The sequence below is a fragment of the Caretta caretta genome, chromosome 7 (assembly GCF_965140235.1).
Source record: "Caretta caretta isolate rCarCar2 chromosome 7, rCarCar1.hap1, whole genome shotgun sequence".
Lineage (NCBI taxonomy): Eukaryota > Metazoa > Chordata > Testudines > Cheloniidae > Caretta > Caretta caretta.
Window position 1 is genome coordinate 95,675,792 of NC_134212.1, and position 23,498 is coordinate 95,699,289.

The following is a 23,498-nucleotide window of genomic DNA, read 5'->3' on the forward strand; positions in this document are numbered from 1 at the left end:
ACGGGGGACGGGACTTTTTGTAGTGATAATCAAGGTGGGCCATTTCCAGCAGTTGACAATCCTTTCAGAATGAATTTTTTAAAAAAACTTCTCATTTTGGGGGGATGGTGCAAAAGGGTGGAAATGTCAACTTTTTGTTCCAGTGTGGGACAACAGGAAATTTCTTAATGTTGGAATTTCCTATAGAACAGGGGCTCCCAAACTTAGTTCAAGGCTTGTTCAGGGTAATCCCCTGGTGGGACGTGGGATGCTTTGTTTACCTGAGCGTCCGCAGGTACAACCACTCGCAGCTCCCAGTGGCCGCAGCTCCTAACCCTAACCCTGTGCCACTTCCTGCAGTTCCCATTGTCTGGGAACGGTGAACCACAGCCACTGGGAGCTGCGAGTGGCCATACCTGTGGACGCTCAGGTAAACAAAGCATCTTGCGTCCCACCAGGGGATTACCCTGAACAAGCCACGAATCAAGATTGGGAACCCCTGCTACAGAACTTAAATTCTAAATTTCAACCAGCTCTAGAAATTAGCAATCAGGAGAAATCTTGTTGTTTTAGAATCATAGAATCATAGAATATCAGGGTTGGAAGGGACCCCAGAAGGTCATCTAGTCCAACCCCCTGCTCGAAGCAGGACCAATTCCCAGTTAAATCATCCCAGCCAGGGTTGTTGATTCAGAGTCTGCAGCCATAAACACCTAGAGCTATGCTTGCCTCAGATAAGAAGTATTTGACTCCCTTAGTACTTGACTAAAAGAAACCCTGGGTTCTGCAGGAATTGGTGGTGGCATCAAGGGGCACGCAGCTGCTTAAAGTATTGCACCCAAATTAGAGATACCTAACATGGTGTATATTCTGTTAAAACCCCTTACACAGACTCTGTAAAAAGACCGTACCCGATCGGTGTCAGCCTCGGCTATTTCCTCGGTTTCCCTTTCTTGATCTTCCCAAAAACTGCACCCAGATTCTTGGTCTGTTGTATTAAAACTACTTTGCAGGTCAAATGTCAACTTAAAATCAAAACAAGCCTTTTCCTGACTTCAGAGTTTCTTCAGACCCTGCTGGGCTCAACTGCTCCTTCCCAAAATCCACGTTTTTCTACCTGGCAGTTTCTCAAACCTCTTCACCTTAATATGTCTGCTCCTGCCCCTCACTGCAAGTAGCTCCAGCCAGGTTTTTCTATTTAGCTTGGCCAGAAAGCAGACATGCCAAATCTGTGAAAAAAACACAGAAATCGGATTTGTTTTTGGCTTACTTGGCTTGTGAGTTGCTTGCTGGCTAGTTTTTAACTTGTTGCTAGTTTGGCTTGTAGCTTGTTGCTTCTTTTTTTTTTTTTTTTTATCAGCTCCCGGCAAGCAGGGGCAAAGGGGAGACAAGCAGGAGAGAGACTCAGGGGTGCACTGTGGGCCCACCACAGTCCCAGACTGCACACCAGGGGGAGCTAGTCACATAGAGTATTGGGGTTCTTAGGGATTGGCTTGTTTTGACCTCATTTTGAAATGGGATTAGCTTGATTTTTGGCTTATTGGGAAAGTTGGGGTGCTTATTTACCACATGAAAGTTGGCAACTGTGCTAGAAAGGTTTTGCTTCAGTCCTCTCTGACCCTGCACTTCTACAAGAGTTTCCCTGTGACACCAACATCCCCCACCCCCAGATGAGCTGAGCAGGTTCCCTTTTATCTGCTTCCAAACCCATTACCTGGGAAGGCACCTGAGAAGGCACAGGTAGACTGAGTCCAACCCCCTTAAGGGGTCAGCCCACCCTGTGACACCCTCCTATACCACAAACACTTGCTCTAGCCATGTGTACATAGGCGGTGGAACTGCGGGTGCTATGGGTGCTGCTGCACGCTCTGACTTGAAGTGGTTTCCATCATATACAGGGTTTACAGTTTGGTTCAATGGCTTTCAGCACCCCCACTACACAAATTGTTCCAGCACTCCTGCATGTGTAGTAAAGAGTGATGGGGCACTGATGTTGAAATGTTTAATGTGGGCCTCAGTGGCTAATTGACACACCTGTTTTCACCCAGGGAATGGGCCAGGCCCAATTAATGATGAGGAAGAGCACTGAAGGAGCTGGGTAGTTTCTATAAAGGGAGGAAACCGAGAGTAGAAGGAGACTGCAGGGTGAGAAGAAAAAGAGTCTTTCTAGTCTTTTCCTGGATAATAGCAAAGGAATTTAGGGAAAAAGTTTACACCCTAGTTCTGATTTAAGATGGTAGCAGAAAATTCCTGAAGTGAGCCTGACGGAAGGCTAACCGACAGACAGATTGTAAGGCATAAAGCAGGATCCAGACGAGGAGCAAGTCTCCTGAGAGGTAATCCCTGAGAGTTAGTGTTCTGCAGTAGAATAGAGAGACAGGGTGGACTAAAATCCCAAGCATGAGGAAAGGGCCACAGTTGCTTTTGAATTTGGTTAAATGACTCCAGAAAGAATCCCTAGGGTCACTATTCTGACAGGAAGGTAGAACAGAAGAGGAGCCCTGGAGGGGCAGAAGATGTCCTATTGATGACCAGTGTCAAGTGGGGCACTGTCTGAGTGGGACACTGTTACCCTGAAAGGGGAAAGACTTTAAAGTGACCTGGCTGAAGGGCTGAGTCACATGGAGAGGGACTTCCCCAGGTCTGGATCTGCTGTTATCAGGGGTCACTAGATGAGGAAAGAAATGCTATGCCATGCCCACCTGTGAAGAGGTTTGCCTTCGGTGAGTGCATTTGCACTGAATCTAAATTGATCTAACTTGCATGCTGAGGTGCCAGAGGACAACAAAAGTGGGGATTATAGGTAACAGCTGCTCCTGCTCCACTGACTCTGAGATCACCATTGTGAACTGCAGTGTCTCATTTTAAGAAGCCATGTGCACCACTATGCAGCCAAGTGCTTCTCTGTATTCCTTGAGCACTAATGTTTTGCATTTTGCTCTCATAGGGGAGGCTGAAATGATAACAGGATATAGCACAGTACGAATCAATTCTCGTCAATGATTGATGAGACAGACTGACTTTAGTACTTGCGAGAAACTATGTCAAGGTCCTCCTCAAACACTGCTACGTAAGGCAAACAGTTCAATACAGAGGTTCTGCAATGATCCCAGTCCAGTAAGACCAGTCCGATCAACCTCATAACATCCTAGAAAATGAGGATTTCAGTCACCCTTTAACACAGTGAGTGAGCCCTTGCTGGCTAAGGGCCTGGGAACTGTACAGAAGTACTCCCTGCTGACGCTGTTTGCAAAAACAGCTGCTTCATGCTGTCCTGCATCTGGACAAAAATAATAAGAAATCCATGCTGGGAAATAGCTAATCAGGAAAAAATTGTGTATATGGGTGTGAGAACAGTCTCATTTCCCAAACCGAATATGCCATAAATCATTAGCTATCTTAAAAATACAACAGAAGTCTTAAATCCAAAATCCATGTATTACAATGCACTTAATCTTTATGGCTCCAGTTTTGCAAATTTCTTAAGCATGTGCATAGTTACATAATATGGGTAATCCCAGCTTTAAGCAATGGGACTACAAGTACTTAAAGTTAAGCATGTGCTTCAGTGCCCTTGCTGAATCAGGGCTTAAAACGATGGATCTTTAGGTACCTGGTAGTGCCAGTCATTCTAAAGGTGTGTCTTTTTTGTTGTGAGCTGCTCACAATCGTTAATTAGACTAACAACTTTATTTGCACAACTCCCCTCAAATCCACTGAGTTATTTACGTTTGAAAAGCACATTTGCAGTTTGTGAGATAAAATTGCCATGTGTCCTTTAATGTAATATTCATATGTTCCCAATCCAGTATTGTATCTGTATCACTTAATTTTAGTAATATTACATTATGCTCATTGGTTATGGTGAAATATCCCTCAAATCCACCCCAATCTTTCAGCAGTGCTGTCCACAAAGTCATCCTAAGTAAACACCATCATAAAAACACTGTGTGTGTCTCTAGGTTTATTGCAAAAGCACATTTGCTTTCCTTGGGTCACACTGAATTTGCCAAATAGTATGCAACCTGGCCTACTGTTCGATAATCACTGTGACCGTATTACCCAGACAGAGGTCTTCTGGGTGCTCACAAGCTCAGCAGGATCAGATTATATTAGGACTGTAGTTGGATGAGAGATGATGACCAAGGTATAAGTAGATTGTTACCAAATTTATTGAAACTTTGACTCTTTCCTGTCTAAGTCAATGCTGAACCAACACCTAAGCCTCATTTTAGGGTGCGGTAAGAGATACTGTTTTGAGATGCAAAATCAAAAGTCTTGACCAATTGAAGATCTGCCTCCCTCCAAATACTCCCACTGTTTATGTTTTAGTTTGGGTAACTGCATTATATTGACTTAAATTCCATGTGCACTACCAATTGATTAGAACAATATTCTTCACTTCATCCCTAGGCTGTTGTTTAGCATAGTTATGCAATGTTAAAAAGGCTCTGCATTCTGTCTATCTAGTATTATTACTATTTAACACTTATCTTGTGGTAGCCCCTAGAGAGCAACCAGGCCAGCATCTCAGAGGCTGCATTTCAATGATGGGTGAAGCAATTCCAGCAAATTGGTAGGTTTTAAACATACTTTTGAAGTCTTCCAAATGGAAGGCGCTATACCTGGAAGCAGCTGTGTTTATTGTGTTGAAGTGTAATGAAGAGCCTATTGTAAAGCATACCTGCAAGAAACAAATTGCTGTAAGACCTTGAACTTCGATTCTTGTGTAGTTAAGAGGCTAATTGGCCAGTGTGTGCATGCAGTACTATTTTTGGTTTCAATACAAATATAAAAGCATCAATGTTTCAGGTACATGTGGCTTCCTTCAGTTTACAGTTACACAGGTGTGATAGATAGACAGCCATTCTGTTCTAGATGATTGTCTACCATGTAATGGTTGTGTTTGGCTTAAATGTCTGCTTTTCTCTTCCCTTTTTCCTTAAATTAAAGGTAGACTGTGAATAGTGCATTTGTGGTTTGTTTTTTGTGTGTGCCATTTTTGAATATTATTGGATTTTCTTTCATGCTTAAAGCTTTAATTAAAATCACCTCTAGACTAATATGCCCAATGTGATAACTGAGGTGTAATGTCAGTAACATGTCTGAGGATAATGATGATGATGGATGACAGACTGTTATAGAGAAAAAACAGCAGAGGAAAAAAGTTCAGTGGGAGGCTAGGTTTCTCTTTGCTTTAGTTACTGTGAAATAAAAGGCAATGTCAGTTAGACAGAAAGAAGAGAAAAGAACAAGGTGCCTTGGAAGATTTGAACATACCTCTTTCTCTCACATGCGAACAGTATAACCATTCGTCAGCTCTATGTATATATATTTATTGCATGTAGAGTTATTTATTGTATGCATTGTGGTACTGCCTAGGGGTAGGTCAATACTGCACGCTAAGCCTAGGGTCTGACTCAGGTTTGAGTTCAAGCTCCGCTTCTCTCCTCACATAAACCAGTCTGACTTGGTCAGCAAGCATCCGGGACTCAGGTCCTAGGCCACTGTGAAGGAGGTGGGTCAGAGCCCAGACTCCTGCTGTAATTTGGGTCCAAGCCCCGTCATTTTGCAGTGTGGCACAGCTCAAACCACAGACCTGAATCAAAAGGTCTGTGTAGTGTAGTGTGGACATGTTCTCATGGCTGTGAGACCTGGCTCTAGCAATTGTAAACCAGATTTACAATGCAGTGTGGATGCGCAGACATAGGCTTAAAAACACCAACTCCACAACCTGGTACCACAGTCCCAGGTATACAATACAGGGTGGACATTCCCTAGGAGTCATGGACTAGGACCTCACTGTACTAGGCACTGTATGAACACAGAACAAAGAGGGCCTCCACTATGTACATGTATATTTGTTTTTTGAAACATTAGTGCATAAGTTATAATATCTATATTCTCTCTCTCTGTCCCTATATATGTACACAGACGCACATTTATTCATTTGGATTTTAGTCTAAAAGAAACGCCAAAGCGAAAAGCAGCTATCTAGAGCTCTAGGATACCCTCAACTTATATTTAAAATCACCACTACTATAGGAGTCTGCAAAACATAAACATGTGCATTTATGTTAGACATGGGTCCAAGCAACAAAGTTCAGATCTAGAGCTGTCTCGTCCAGAGTGCTGAGGTGTTAAGACCTGCATTTTTGTTTGAACGTATCTCTGGTACAGTATATGCAGCATCTACGCATATAGTATATGTAGGTGGAGACTTTTGTTGGCACTTGTTTGAGACAATCTACATTATTTGCAGGTAGTATAGCTATGAGTGAGTTGTAGAGGTTATCCCAAGTTCCAGTGAAACTTTAGTACCACCATGTATCAATATGTATCACCCTATTTTAGGGCACTTACCTCTCACAATTTTTGTTTTTTTTCTTAAATATCCTTCTGCCTTTGTGATCAGATTGTATCAATTACCACGTACAGACTGTAGAGTGAAAGAAATAGTAGAATACAATTTAAAATTATCTAAAACCATGGTTCTCAACCAGGGGAACATGTACCCCTGGGGGTACTCAGAGGTCTTCCAGGGGGTACATCAGCTAGATATTTGCTTAGTTTTACAACAGACTACATAAAAAGCACTAGTGAAGTCAGTACAAACTAAAATTTCATAAAGACAATTAGTTGCTTATACTGCCCTATATACTATACACTGAAATGTAAGTATGATATTTATATTCCAATTGATTTATTTTATAATGATGTGGTAAAAATGAGAAAGTAAGCCATTTTTCAAGTGTGCTGTGACACGTTTTTATATTATGTTTGATTTCGTAAGCAAGTAGTTTTTAAGTGAGGTGAAACTTGGGGTACGCAAGAAATATCAGAGTCCTGAAAGGAGTACAGTAGTCTGGAAAGGTTGAGAGCCACTGATCTAAAATAACTTTCTATATATCAGTTATAAGGTCTGATATCTTGCCAAACATCAAGGCTAGCAACTAACATTATACAAGGAACGCCATCTCTCCAGTGAGATACAGCTTCAGAGTTTTAGCCCTGGCAGTTTATGGGGTATTGAAATTTAAATCTTAGTTGTTCTGGACTGAACAGTGTCAGCCATGGACTTTGGAACAGTATAATTCTAAATCTGTTTTGATATGATTTGTTTGGCATGACTTGGGGGGGAGGGGAGGGGTCGTGGGGAAGGCATGTTCTTTTCATGGCTCTTGCTCACTGTTGAAAAGCTGGTTAAGATTTTGGAATGTTACAAGATGATCAAGCTGAGATGCATTAATGAGCAAAGTGCAAGAAAAGAGGTCAAAGTTGCATAAGTAAATGTTCCACAAATTAGTAGTTTTGGAGGATTTACATAGTTGCAAATGTAAAGAAACATTTTCCATGGGTACAATGTACATGTGTGATCAGATCTAATCTGTTTATACTGTGCTCATCACCATGGTATCTGAATGCCTGTAAATAAATTTATTTTAGCACCAAAGAGGATATTTGCATGTTTGTCTTAAATTATTTTCACAGTCTCAGCTGACTTGTCCTTGAGGGTAATGCTACTTGACTTTTCTAGGACAAATAATCAACATTTTGGTTATTTTCAGAACAGTGAATACTGTGCAATATAATGCATAGTGAATATCTAAAGTTCTGTTATGTATACAGTAGGTGCTATTAGAATCCTATTTTTTTTTCAGGCAATTAAAAGTACAGTGTGAATGCCACAGTAGCATTATCTGCTCCAAAGGGCAATGTAAAGATTTTAATGATGACCACTGCATACTAATGTAAAATATACTCTCCTCATTTCAAATGATTTGGTGTATTCAATAAAACAAATAGGCAATAATAGAAAATATTAGATTGTATTCTATGTAATATTTATCCTGAAAGACTGTTTTATAAATATGTTTATCCAGAAGTTAGAAAGGTAATCATGTTATGGACCTAGATAAGGGTGAGCTAATCAAAAGTTGATAAATATTGACCATGTGTGCATGTTATGTTAAAAAGTCTAGGTAAGAATTTTCATACGCAGCCATACCTATCAACTGTGACAGGGTCAGGCCAGATGGCTACAGGAGAGTGATAGAAGGCAGCTATATTAGCCCCAGGTTAAGTAGGTCCCTTTTCCCTGGGTAAGGTAACAGGGAAGGTTCCTGAACAATCAGGAACTTTCCGGAAACAATTAAGGCAGACTGGCTGCAGGTGTTCTAATCAGCCTATCAAGAAGCTGCCAGAATCAATTAAGACAGGCAGGCTAATCAGGGCACCTGGGTTTAAAAAGGAGCTCACTTCAGTCTGTGGTGTGCGTGCGAGGAGCTGGGAGCAAGAGGTGCAAGAAGCTGAGAGTGAGAAGGCGTACTACTGGAAGAAGTACAAGCATTATCAGACCTCAGGAGGAAGGTCCTATGGTGAGAATAAAGAAAGTGTTGGAAAGAGGCCATGGGGAAGTAGCCCAGGGAGTTGTAGCTGTCACACAGCTGTTACAGGAGCCACTGTAGACAGCTGCAATCTACAGGGCCCTGGGCTGGAACCTGGAGTAGAGGGTGGGCCCGGGTTCCCTCCATCCCTTCATCCCCCCAACTCCCTACTTGATACCGGAGGAGTTGACCTGGACTGTGGGTTCCACCAGAGGGGAAGGTCTCTCGCCTGTTCCCCGATCCACTAGGTGGATCAGCAGAGACTGCGGGGATTGGTCTTCTTCCTTTCTCCATGCTGGCCAGTGATGAGGCTAACTGAGTGAACGGCAGATTTGAGCCACGAAAGTGGCCAAACTGAGGGCTGAACCTCTGAGGCGAGAAAATCCGCCAATAAGCGCTGGACCCACCAAGGCAGAGGAGGAACTTTGTCACACAACATGAACACAGTCTTCTCTAAGCAATCACAAGGAAAACAAAAAATGTGTTAATTGGAGGATTCTACTCAATTTTAATTAGAGCCATTCCCTTACTGAATTAGTTAATAGATTATTAAATATTACTAAGTAGTACTCACTCAAATACATTTCCTCCCTCATTAGTGGCTTCTAGCCACTAGCAATTATCTCATTACTTTACTTATAGGGTTTCACTCCTTCAGAGCTTAACTATAAATGCCATCTTTTCTTGTGTTACTGCTCTGAAGAGCAATAAAAAGATGTATATCTTCCACTATCTAGATTAGGAATTAAACCAATATCTTAAATGAGCTGTCCGGTGGCACCTTAAAGACTAACAGATTTATTTGAGCATGAGCTTTCGTGGGTAAAAACCTCACTTCTTCAGATGCATGGAGTGAAAGTTACAGATGCAGACATATATGTACTGACACATGAAGAGCATCTGTTAGTCTTTAAGGTGCCACCAGACTCCTTGTTGTTTTTGTGGATACAGACGAACGTGGCTACCCCCTAATACTTAAATGAGCTGTGTTGATGACAATAGAAATAGACACTAATTGTTAACTTTTTCTTTAGAAAAAATATATTGATAAGTGAATGAAGATTTAAAAAAAAAAATTTAACAGCCATTTCACTCCTACATACAGTCTTGGTTAAACAAAATATATTTGCAAACTCCTCCTTATAAATGACTAAAAGAACCCATAGTGGCGTGGTCATGGCATATAAAGCTAAACAAAAAAATAAGACTATTTAAAGAACACATAGAATCACAGAATTGTAGGACTGGAAGGGACCTCGAGAGGTCATCTAGTCCAGTCCCCTGTACTCAAGGCAGGACTAAGTATTATCTATACCATCCCTGACAGGTGTTTTCTAACCTGCTCTTAAAAATCTCCAATGATAGAGATTCCAAAACCTCCCTAGGCAATTTATTCCAGTGGTTAACCACTCTGACAGTTAGGAAGCTTTTCCTAATGTCCAACCTAAACCGCCCTTGCTGCAATTTAAGCCCATTTCTTCTTGTCCTATCCTCAGAGGTTAAGAATAACAATTTTTCTCCCTCTTCCTTGTAACAACCTTTTATGGACTTGAAAACTGTTATCATGTGCCCCCCCCCTCCCCTCTGTCTTCTCTTCTCCAGACTAAACAAACTCAATTTTTTCAATCTTCCCTCATAGGTCATGTTTTCTAGACCTTTAATAATTTTTGTTGCTCTTCTCTGGACTTTCTCCAATTTGTCCATATCTTTCATGAAATGTGGTGCTCAGAATTGGACACAATACTCCAGTTGAGGCCTAATCAGCGCAGAGTAGAGTGGAAGAATTACTTCTCATGTCTTGTGTACAACCTTCCTGCTAATACAGCCCAGAATCATGATTGCTTTTTTTGCAACTGTTACATTATTCACTCGTATTGAGCATGTGATCCACTTGTGATTTAGCTTGGGGAAATCTCAGCTCAGATTAACAAGGGTTGTTGCATGTCCACAACCCTTTTGTTGGAATGGCAAACTAATTAATGAGGTTGCACTGCCCAAGGGAATCTTGAGCAGTGCAAGATGGTATATTTCTGGGGTGCAAGCCGGGACTCTGGGGTGATTGGCTGGTGCCTCTCTCTGTAAGATTCATGAGTGGCTCCAGGAGCATTTATGCAATTTAGCTGAGTGTCGGGCTCCACGTGCTGATGACTGAGTGATCACAGTACCTGGAGAGGTTTTGCTGCTTGCCACTGGCATAGCATTGTGTGAGACAGCCCAGGCTGGAGAGTTAAGGGAGCACAGCAGTCCCATGGATCCTGGGGATCCCATCACACACACTTTCCCCTTTTTACCTATAGAGGGAGCTAGAGAGTTTCTATACTTAGCAACAGGTTTCAGAGTGGTAGCCCTGTTCCTCTGTACCCGCAAAAACAAGGAGGAGTCCCTTGTCTCCTACTCCTGTGTGTACATCAACTTTTTCCTCCAGGAGGTAGAGATAGTTGTTGGCTAAAGATTTTTTTAAATCTACCATCTGTACTTTATTTAGATTTGTTTCTGAATTTGTATACTTATATTCTCTGTAGATTGCACAGTGGTTACTTCCATTATGGTGATCAGACCCTGTTTATGTATAAGGGGCTTTTAAGTAAGCCATGTTTGAATGTTAATTTTATTTTAGCAGTAGGACAGTGCTAACATGTCCCCCCAGAGCAGTTGCAAGACTGTGGGTTTTTTTTTTTTTTATAGCCATGGGTCCTGTACTTTTGAAAGTACCCTTGTCACTCCTGGGGAGAAAAGGATGTGGATTATGAACTATTACACACATAGATGAGACTTGAGCATGCTTCCAAAGGGGTGGGGGGATATGTTTTTTTTTGTTTGTTTTTTTTGTAATGTCAAGAAAAAATAACGGCTAGAAACCCAAGAAAAGCTTGAGAAACATATTTAAAGGCTCCCTCCATGCAACTCCCATAGAGATATAATAAATATAATAAATGGATACCTCTTTCAAATGTCTTTAGTGGAAGTTTTGTGGCTACTGAATTTAACATGCAAATCCAGACACTGCAGGTTATGTTACCTACACAAAGTTCATGTTTCCTACATGTAGAAGCCACAGAAATGGGAATTTTGCACAGCTCTTGCAAGAAGCCTAAAATGAATGAAATGTTTCAAATTCTTATTCTTCTAAGCACTGGTTTTGTGAGCACACAGAGAATTCTTTCCAGCATGCCTCTTTCCAAACTTTGCTAATGTGTGATGTGGTTTATTAGCAATACAACCAGAACTTGAAGCCAGATGCCTTAACATTAAATTCTGACTGTAAGGACAGGCATTTGGAAAAGTCACTAATGACGGAACTTGGCAGTTTTTTTTGTATGTGGTTACAATTTTAATATGGGCAAACTCCATAGGTTTTTAAGTATGAAAGATTGGCTGTGGGGAGTTTATTAAAATATTTATCAATCTGCAAGATTGTGGTGTTCTGCACAGTTTGTTGACAACTGATTACAAAGGTCATATTTTCCCCCACATTGAAACTAATCAGTTACTAAGCTTATCCTGATCTTACAGGTTCCTGTTTTCTGTGTGTCTTTCTGGCTTCATACTTATTCAGAGAAGATGGTGTCATTTAGGAGAAAACAGGATGGCTTCATTTTACTAGGGGAAAATCCCTTAGTAACTTAGTATTTATCAATCTTTGATTATTACTTTTTTTGTAAAATGTGTATTGCAGACTTTGTGGATTGTTCATTTCAGCTGTGCTAAACTTCAAGATAAACAGAAAGGTCCGGTCAGCATGAGTGAAGTGTATGCTCAGATAACTGATCTATATACAAATCTTAGGCTATGGGTTGGTCCCCATGGGGAAATTTACTGGCTTTATTATGCTGATATAATTATACTACTATAAAAGAAAAGGTGTACTTGTGGCACCTTAGAGACTAACCAATTTATTTGAGCATAAGCTTTCGTGAGCTACAGCTCACTTCATCGGATACATGCATTTTCCACTTTATGCATCCGATGAAGTGAGCTGTAGCTCACGAAAGCTTATGCTCAAATAAATTGGTTAGTCTCCAAGGTGCCACAAGTACTCCTTTTCTTTTTGCGAATACAGACTAACACGGCTGCTACTCTGAAACCTATACTATTATAGTTTAGTTATACTGGTCAGACTCCCCATCTGGATACTTTTATTCGGAAAAACAGTGGCCTTTTTGTTTACCAGCTCATAATATATCTCATTGGAAACTCTGTCCTACTGTTTACATCATTATTGCCCTGTGATGTGGTGTATAAACCCCACACTTGTTAACCAGGGGTTAATGAGAGTCTGAGACCAATTAGGCCACTGAGTGATATTTGAAGGGATTGTCGGGATTTTGTTATTAAAAACAGTGGACAAGGATCTGAACATTCATAAAGGAAGGAACACAGGGCAATGGGAAGGATGGCAGGGAGCAGACCCAGGAAAGGCTGAGAGTTTTCTCTCGAGGTAAAAGCAGAGTGAAACATGGTCCTAAGGAATGTTTGGGACTGAGGTTTGAGGGGAAGCTCCTGCAGGAACTATGGGAAGCAGGATAGGCTCCCCTGGGAGGTGTCACCATGCCTCAGTGGGTCACAGCTGAGGATGCCAAATTCAGGACAAACTGCTGAAAAATAGGAGAAACTCACCACAAACTGGTGGTTATTCTATCATTAGATTACACCAAGCCAATAACAAAAGTAAACTTCTGTCTCACCACGGCTGGTTAATAAGAAACCAAAGATGCAGTCTCTTTAGGCATTCCAGCCCTTGTCTCACCACCCTCTGATCCTCTGCCATGCAGCACTGGTTTGTTGAGACCTGTCTGAGTCTTCCAGAAGACAGTCCTGCATATTACACTGTAGTGGTCTCTACAGGCCCACCTGCAAGACAGTTACACTAATGATGGCTGCATTGTTTCTGGGAGCTCTGCTAAGTATCTGATTAGATGGGGATTCTTGGCTTGGGATATACCACTTCATTCTCTCAATTTATTCTGATGCCATGTAACCACAATATTACTTTTTCTGGCTGCCTAAACTCGTACCTTGTCAGCTAGGTATGTATGTCTTTATGCTCACATTGCTATCCTTACAAGCCATGTTAATTAAATCTTTTGACGCCCCTCTTTGGGTTCTCAAAATTGCCATCTAGTGGAAACTCAGTCTCTTTAAAGGGACACTGTTAACTTAAATTTTTGACTCATTTTAAAAGATAGGTTTCCTGAGAGAGCAACTTCATACTAAACAATAATGTTAAGGCACTTTCTGCTTTCCTTTTTGTTTAGAAGCATTTTCTGTGTGGGCCTGAGAGGAACAAAACCAAGCATACTCAGGCCCCATCCCCTACTCTGTGCACACATCTGTTTGTTACCGGTTCATTTTTACCTTCTGTCTCAGCTCTGCTGCTGCAGGAACTGGGATGCAGAGCCTGTGGAAGGGTGTATACTGTCAACGAAATGGGAGAACTGACTTCCACTAAGTGCTATGAAATATACAAAGTAAACAAACTGAGAAGAGATTTCCTTTAGACAGTCATTTTGTGGTTACTTGAAAAATACATTTAAAATGAAAATGTAATTTTAATGTTGATCATATCACTTAAATTCACATATCTCCCTATAAAAACCCATACAGGTTCTGCAATTTGATAATTTCCTAATGCAAACATGCTATTATTACCTAGAATTTGAAGAAGGGTGTTCTATAAGGTAACTGATATCCAGATCCCAATGAACTTTGACAGGAATCCTGAGCATTTGCTTTATCTGCTCATCCAGTAGATGGGTGGCATAGCCATTTTGTAACTGTCGTCATCCAAATATAAATATTTAGCAAATTCTTCCACATCATTCCAGTTTATTTCTTCATTAGTCAAAAAGCATGAAATGTAACTTCCTTAAATGCTTCTGAAAATCACCATTGGCCGGCCAGACAGGCTACTACATTCTGGCTGCTTTGTGTCTCTTTTGTGATGAGAATGAACCATAAACCTGGCCTAACTGCCCATTTTAGCTGAATTTGTGTTGCCGGAACAGCACAAAGCAACCAGAATGTACTAGGGAATCTCTGTACACTATTCCTCATAGGAAAGAAAAGAGATGCTGTCTTTCTCAAATTGCCCTGTGGTTGGGTGAGAATTTTGTGAAATATTTGCTGACCTCCCAAAGAAGTTGCCTAATGGGACTGAAAACTTCCACATCAGTTCCTCAAATAACCTATCAGACAACAGAACTCACTGTGACATGCCCTTGCTTTCCATCATTTGTTATTTAAAATACCAAATATTGAATAAACAATCAAAATAATGGAAAATGAACAAAATATCTTTCGTCTCTTAAAAGACTTGCATTATTAGTTTCCTGTATTTCTCTGTGTCTTCAAGCACAAAGGAAAACCAGACAATTAGAAATATATAGCCTTGTATTGGAAGAAGTTTAGATTGATATAGGGTGACTGAAATGATGATATTACAGGGACTCACAGGGAAGATTTCTGAAACGGGTAGAAGCTGGGGTGTGACAATAGAATAGTGATAAAAGTTTCTGGCTGAGGTTTCAAAAGTGACTAGTGATTTTGGACAATTCGGTTTTTGGGTGCTCAACCTGAGACATATTAATGTAGCCTGATTTTCAGAAAGGGATGAGCATCCAAGTGCCAAAAATAGAGGTGCCCCAAATCAAAAGTTACTCTTAGCATCATCCTTTAATAGGTTCTGAGTTGGTGCATTCATATGACTAATGTTTTGTACTGTTAACCAGGCAAGAATGTCTGGGTAAAGCAGTTGGTTCAAAATTGAAAATACTGAGAATGTGTAGGGCTTTTCTGTTGTGGATTTGAGTTCTCAGAAAGTTAAGGTTGGAATCTGTGACACCATCACCTTTAAAATTCCCACCACTCCTCATAGTCCCTTGCATATTCCCTGAATTTGACACCTCCATAAAACTTGAAGGACTTTTAAAAATATTTTAATTTTCCACGTGATCTAAAAAAACCTATCTGTTAGCTTTAAGAACAAAGGATTCAGCTTCAAAGAATATTTCTTTAATCCATATTTAATGTAATTATGAATGATTTGACAGTTAGAATTTGCTGGATTATTTTGTGTCAGATTTCAAGGACTGGAATGCAGACAAGCACTTCCCATAATTCACAGCCACTGCATAAGAATAGACAAAGCTAATGTTTAAACCATTTCTGGTAGCAATATTTAGAATAATAGCAGAAGTTTGTTGCTATCACAGTAAAAATTAAGGTCCCAGTCCTTCAATGGATGCTTCAGCATTGTCTCAGGATTTGTTGTTACGGGATTGCATTGCAAGATCAGGGCATTAGACAATGCACTAGATAGCTACTTGGGATATTTGCAAATATCTAGCAGGAAAATAAATCAAAACAACCTGATACAATTTCAATCTCCAGTTAAAATTTTATGGGCTTTTGGCACTAATAATGCTTGAGTTGTACGTTAACCTACTATTTTCTTGATAATCTTAAGAATTAGGTTAATTTTCTGCCGTCAGTTCATTATTGTATTCTTGAATGGCACAGTTAAATGGTGTATAAATTGATGGTATTGTAGATTTCAGCACGGAACCTGTCTTCTGCTTCTGCCCTTTGGAGAAGAATAAAGATAAATATGCAGTTTACTCTTACACTTGTACACATTCCTTATGCTTTGTTGAAGAAATATGAATATGTATTGCCCTTTCTTCCTCTTATTTAATTGAAGATGATTGATGGTAGCAAATGCGTTCAGCTATAAAATGTTTTCCTTTTAACCCAGGCCTTAAAATCACTTTAAAAATCATTCTCCATGCTTCAGTTACAGTAAACTACAACAACACGTTGCCTTTTTTCCTGATTGCGTTTCCCAGTCATTTCCCTCTTTCTGAACTGATCATGAGAGTGCATGTTACTGCTTTCAGAGCTGGGTTCATGTTTGACTGGATATTCCAAGGTGACCTGAAAAACTTTAAAAATAGATAAACCAAGATGCCAGTCCTCAATGGAATATAGTTATAGATTTAAACACTTAGCCATTTACATCCTCAGCCGGTGTAAATCTGTGTAGCTGCACTGGGGATCAGGATCATAATTTCCTCTACCTCCAACTTTTGCCATGCTGATAGTCCAGAGAGCTGCCTTACCTATGCTACAGTTGTCCTTAGTATCTCCTACTGAACATCAGGAATGCAGCACTCTGCTCTGCTAGGTAGTACTCATGTTGGCCATTGCCACAGAAGAAACACTGACACTGGAGCCTGAAAGATTTAATAAACCATTCAGTTAATGGCTAATAATTGTGCAAGATTGTCATGTCTTATTTTCACTTGTGTTGTCTCTTTTTAACCAACCTTTTTAAACCAGCCCCTTCCCTTTGTCTTTGCTCTGACAACTAATGTGCAAAGGTAAGTTAAAGAATCTATTAAAAGGGTTACACTTTGAAACCAGTTACCCTCAAAGACTGGAATCACCAATGGGATAAGCCACCAGCAGGAGAGTCATGCGTGATGGTGGTGGGGGATGGGTGGGTGAAGAGAAGGAGATGACTGGGCAGCATGCCCAAGGGAAGAAGAGCACCTGGTGGCTGGGCAGCATTTCCAGAGAATCATGTGTAAGTTGGAGGAGGCAGAGAGAGGACCAAGACACGGGGAAGCATGTGCAGAGAGGGGATCTAGGTGGCAGTGAAATGTGCATGGGAGCCGAAAGAGAGGAACAGAACTGATGTAAAGGTGCAGTAAAATGAACAAAATGAGATGGTCTATTTAACTTTCTTCCAATGGAACTTCATCCATTATGCTATCTATCTAAAGATAGATAAATGCTTTTTTAATGATATTTTTCCATGTGCGCAATTGCTGCGGTTGCCACTGGGAAACTCTGCAATTGCAAAAGGGAGGGCTTGGTGCGTCCACCAGACAATCTCTATTAAGATATGATCCATATTATAGGAAAAGCCTGAATACCTCTGAAATGTAGCAATGAAGATTTTTGAGATTGCCTTATACACTATAATCTTTTGATCAAGAAAAGCACTAGTAAATAATACTGGCTGAAAAATGTGGTTTGCAACATTTTAAGTACTTGACAAGGTAGTCTGAGAAAACAGCTCACTGGTAAAAACTGGAGATAGGGTGATAACTAACAGGTCACAATAGCCCACAGGTATCTTTAGCCCTTCTTTGCTGGCTTGTGCTGCAACCTTCATTCAGAGGTAAAATCTGGCAATACTCTTCAATGTATTTGATACATGGGGAAGCACTGGAAGAGTGTTTTTGTCTAATGTATCGCGGTATTTGGTCACAGCTGACTGGTTAGTATGCCTCTTATTTATTTTGTTAAGCTAGTACCCTCCCTATAATTGTTTTCTCAAGCTCAGATGGGGCACTCAGGATCTAGATTCTATTTCCAGTACTGAACACTCAGGACTAAATGTTCAGGTCCAGCTGAACTGTGCTTGACACGTAAGCTGGGAGTGTGGGTACGTTCCTCAACTCCATAGCCCTGCTCCTGCCATAAGTTATTGCCACTTCAGGGCCACAGTAATTTACATCCCAGCTGTCCATGGCTCCAAAGCCATTCTAGCAGCTGGGGATCACTGAGGAACACTCACTCTATTGGGAACTGGGGGGAGGGGACAGGTTGTAGAGCAAGAATGGTTTTGTGCCACATTGGGATTCCACTTAAGCAAAGGGAATCATCAAAGCTGAATTCACCAGCTTTCCAGCTGCTCTGTCCTGCCAGAAAAGCACAAAGGAGTCATAGTGGGGCCAAGGATCTATCCTTTAAAATTTACTTTTCAGAAAGTAAATGCGGGTGTATAATTAAGGTATTCAATAGCCCAAACAACTCAAGTTCTAAATACCCAATCCAAAACAGTCTTGAAAGAGAAACGTGTGAAAATATTTAATGTGAAACATGTCTAGAATCAATATAACCTCTTTGTTAGTTTCAGATTTTCTAGCCTATCTCTTGTAAATTTCTACTTTCTGACAATAGTAGCACCTTAAATCAACTTACTTTAGAATTCAGTTATTAAACTCAACTCTCAATTCTGAGATCCCTACTTCTTTTTCAACCCCTCACTTGAAAATCAACATTAAATTAGAAAACAGCACCAAAGAGGCTAATCACTCTAAGAACTGAAAAGCAGAGCACAATGCAGCAAATACTGAGCTATTAAATACCAATGAGAGAGAAAATATAATACACCCTGTGCAATTCAGCTGTTGCTAAATGCTGATCTGCACATTAGCACCAGATTAGTATCATTTGGATGTGACCTGCATGTGGAATAACGATAACAAATATAATGCTAGTGGTAATAAAGAAAATTAAACTGCACAGGTTTCAGAGGAACAGCCGTGTTAGTCTGTATTCGCAAAAAGAAAAGGAGTACTTGTGGCACCTTAGAGACTAACCAATTTATTTGAGCATGAGCTTTCGTGAGCTACAGCTCACTTCATCAGATGTTTACCGTGGAAACTGCAGCAGACTTTATATACACACAGAAATCATGATTTCTGTGTGTATATAAAGTCTGCTGCAGTTTCCACGGTAAACATCTGATGAAGTGAGCTGTAGCTCACGAAAGCTCATGCTCAAATAAATTGGTTAGTCTCTAAGGTGCCACAAGTACTCCTTTTCTTTAAACTGCACAGTGTTCTTTCATTCTAATATACCATATGTTGTTGTATTTCAATTTCACAGAAGTGTAAGGGCAGTGTTGTTTGTTTCAAAATTTCTTAAAAATCCATTTAATATTAGAATCATAAAATATCAGGGTTGGAAGGGACCTCAGGAGGTCATCTAGTCCAACCCCCTGCTCAAAGCAGGAAAACCAGACACTGTTTCTGCCCAGTTCCAAATCGGGGACCTTTTGCAAGTGAGGCAAACATGATAACCACTACACTACAGAAACCACTTGTTGTTTCCTATAAAAAGCAGTCTGAAACACAGGGTGTGTTTGTAGAATAGAAATGAGTATTGCTATAAAATGATTCTTATTACTACTTAAAACCAAGATGGGTGAAAAATGTTCAAGGAAGTAAACATATCTGCTGAATCTGAATGTCAATTGTACTACTAAATTCCCTGTCTGAAACCAGAAAAAATTGATTTAAGGTGTTGTGGCCACTTTATAGCATGTTATGTGATTATATTGAAAAAGACAACAGAAAATGTGGAAATGGCAGAGGTGCTTAATGACGTCTTTGTTTCAGTTTTCGCCAAGAAGGTTGGTGGCAACTGGACATCCAACATAGTGAATGCCAACATAGTGAAAATGAGGTAGGATCAGAGACTAAAATAGGGAAGGAACAAGTCAAAAATTACTTTGACAAGTTAGATGTCTTCAAATCACCAGGGCCTGATGAAATGTGTCCTAGAATACTCAAGAAGCTGACTGAGGAGATATCTGAGCCATTAGCAATTATCTTTGAAAAGTCATGGAGTACGGGAGACATTCCAGAAGACTGGAAAAGGGCAAATATGATGCCCATCTATAAAAAGGGAAATAAGGACAACCTGGGGAATTACAGATCAGTCAGCTTAACTTCTGTACATGGAAAGATAATGGAGAAAATAATCAAGCAATTTGCAAACGTCTAGAAGATAATAAGATGATAAGTAACAGTCAGCATGGATTTGTCAAGAACAAATTGTGTCAAACCAACCTGATAGTTTTCTTTGACAGGGTGACAAGCCTTGTGGATAGGGGGGAAGTGGTAAATGTGGTAGATCTTGACTTTAGTAAGGCTTTTGATACTGTCTTGCATGACATTCTCATAAACAAGCTAGGGAAATGCAACCTAGATGGCACTACTATAAGGTGGGTGCATAACAGGTTGGAAAAGCATTCCCAAAGAGTAGTTATCAGTGGTTCACAGTCATGCTGGAAGGGCATAACGAGTGGAGTCCCACAGGGATCGGTTCTGGGTCCGGTTCTGTTCAATATCTTCATCAATGATTTAGATAATGGCATAGAGAGTACACTTATAAAGTTTGTGGACAATACCAAGCTGGGAGGGGTTGCAAGTGCTTTGGAGGATGGGATTAAAATTCAAAATGATCTGGACAAACTGATGAAATGGTCTGAAGTAAATAGGATGAAATTCAATAAGGAAAAATGCAAAGTACTCCATTTAGGAAGGAACAGTCAGTTGCACACACACAAAATGGTAAATGACTGCTTAGGAAGGAGTATTGTGGAAAGGGATCTGGGCGTCATAGTGGATCACAAGCTAAACAAGTCAACAGTGTAACACTGTTGCAAAAAAAGCAAACATCATTCTGGGATGTATTAGCAGCAGTATTGTAAGCAAGACACAAGAAGTAATTCTTTCACTCTACTCCGTGTTGATTAGGCCTCAACTGGAGTATTGTGTCTAGTTCTGGGTGCCACATACCAGGAAAGATGTGGACAAACTGGAGGAAGTCCAGAGAAGAGCAACAAAAATGATTAAAGGTCTAGAAAATATGACCTATGAGGGAAGATTGAAAAAAATGGGTTTGTTTAGTCTGGAAAAGAGAAGACTGAGCGGGGGACATAACAGTTTTCAAGTACATAAAAGGTTGTTACAAGGAGGAAGGAGAAAAATTGTTCTTAACTTCTGATAGGACAAGAAACAATGGGCTTAAATTGTAGCAAGGGAGGTTTAGGTTGGACATTAAGAAAAACTTCCTAACTGTCAGGGTGGTTCGGCACTGGAATAAATTGTCTAGGGAGGTTGTGGAATCTCTATCATTGGAGATTTTTAAGAGCAGGTTGGAAAACACCTGTCAGGGATGGTATAGATAATACTTAGTCCTGCCTCAAGTACAGGGGGTGGAGTAGATGACCTCTTGAGGTCCCTTCCAGTTCTGTGATTGCATTTACAGCCAGACTTCTAGCATTCTAAACTTCAAATAGGCCTTGCATATTGCCCAGTTCATTCAGCTTATTTTCAAATAAAATGTAATATTTGACATATGGAGTGAAACACACATTGTTTATTTTGTTACCAAGAGCTACATAATAATTTCCTGCAGCACTTCACAAACTTTTGAAGCTGAGCCCCTCTTCAAAAAAATGAAACCAATGAGGACACCACTGAAACCCCACCATGTTTGTTAAAGGCCTTCACACCTTAATATATCTTTCCATTCTTTGGTGTAAATCTCTGTAATATGATATTACTGCTCGATTCCTTCATGCCTTGCATGTTGAAATAGTTAATGCTGACAGTTTGGCATCTAAGTCAGCACCTGTTGCTCCATTCATTTCATTTCAGACATCAGCTGTTGTTTTAGGCTCCCCTCAAATTCAGGCAGACATCGTGTTATTGATTACTCTGGTCAATTTTTGAAATGAAATCTGACACTATGGAGAACAACTAACAAGTCTCACCATGCCCCCTTGGCTAGTCCTTCATACCCCGAAAGGAGGCATGCTATACATCTTAGGAAAGTAAGTTGCTTCACAGTAAATTAGTGAATAAGTTGCCTTCTGCAATAATTAGGTGGTATATCTTCATGGTGGTGTGTTAATTTTGGTAACTGGATGCATGAGTTATGATATTCAACAAGAGCTGAACAAAGAATTGTGGCAGGCTCGCTTACTTTATTTTGGGCAAGATTTCTCTGGCAGATTATTCATCTTGTTCTCTGTTGCCTGCCTATCTGCTCTCACTGGCACTCCTATTTGCTTGCATACCTGCCTATCTAGCCTGCTTCCTTCAGGCTCTATCTGCATTTTCACGGACAATACTCCATACGCTGCAGTGCCAATCATACAACAGAGAGGTGGCGCACCTCCTGTTTCTAAAGACTGCATAGCAAGCAGTGCCTAGTGTGATGGATAAAAGAAAAACATATATTTAAGTCACAGTGAAGGTACCAAGAAATGGTTGCCATCCTCCTCCTAAATCCTCTGATTTTAGATGAAGTCAGATGTCCAGAGGTCCCTGATATACCTCATAGCAAAAATGAAAATTGAGGTCTGAATACTGTGGACACATAGTCCCATGCAATGTAATATATCTCAGAAAAAGCTATATCTGTCTTAAATGCACACGAGTGCAGCAGTTGAGTGTAATTTATCTTGTGTGTGTGCCCCACTGCTACCTGCTAGGTGGAATCAGACCGGCTTGAGTGCTTTTTCTTGCTCTCTAGCCACTGGAGGCCTGCGTTTCTATAGTGCCTTTCAGCTGAGGAGCTCGAAGTAGTTTAAACATTCATAACGCTTCACAATCCCCTGTGTGGTAGGTAATATCCATCCCTATTTTACAGACCAATAAATTGAGGCTCAAAGGTTAAGGGACTTGCCAAAGCTCACAAAGGAAGACGGTGACCGATCCAGAATGTAAGAATTCTGATTACTAGTCACATGTACTAACCACTAGATCAATAGCTGTTGTCACTATTAACAAGCTATTGTAAGCTATTGTACTTCATTTTTTACAGTATTGGCATAATTCATTCTGTTTCAAGCATAATTTAATACGGGTTTCCTATCCTGTTGACAGTGCTGTGGAACAATTCAATTAAAGAGCACATGAAAGCACTACGAATCTTCTGTCGGGTGTGAGATCTGCCACTCTTTTGTTGTATAACATTAGAAATGAATGTTGCTAGTGGCACTCCACAGGCATTTCACATATTGCCATGTTTTCTACAATGCAGAATAAGATAATCTTAAAACTGGGGAACTATTAAAAGTTTTAAAGAAAATACATAATGTGCATAGCATACTAGCAGACGTTCACTTTCACTCATTTCACTTTTGTTTTACTTTCGCTCACAGATGATCTTGCAGAACTCACCCATGGTTCCTTTTTCTTTTTGTCACTTGTCCTATTAATTTACCATTAAGTTCTGAAAAGATTTCTCATGTCCCATTCCACCAATGCTATGCAATGGGCCTGTTTCTTTTTCTTGCTATGGGTAAAACTCATTCAGGTGCAAAGAATGAACACAAGGCTTATTCGTCATTTAGATTCCACCCAACACTGTCACTCATCCCGCAACAAAGACTGCGAACAGAACTCCTATTACAATTTTGTTGGTAATGCATGAGCTGGCCAAGACTCAGTCTCCCTTTCCCATAGCTGTATTAGCTTTGCAGTGCTAATAGAAACAGGTAATAACTTCTTGATCTTGCAGGGGGATCTTTTATGCCCAGAT

The 23,498-nt window shown here is 40.3% G+C and overlaps 1 protein-coding gene across 6 annotated transcripts in view; it reads right to left on the reverse strand.

Annotated features, from left to right (window-relative positions):
* The window catches only part of BLNK (B cell linker), a 141,689-nt gene that overhangs the window by 112,570 nt on the left and 5,621 nt on the right, over positions 1–23,498 (reverse strand). The window contains exon 1 of one of the 6 annotated variants that reach the window (XM_048857123.2): positions 6,343–6,393. The exons of the other annotated variants lie outside the window; for them this stretch is intronic. The gene's annotated coding sequence lies outside the window, so the exon portion shown is untranslated. Of the gene's footprint in view, positions 1–6,342; positions 6,394–23,498 lie in introns of those variants that run through there. 6 annotated transcript variants of the gene reach the window in all.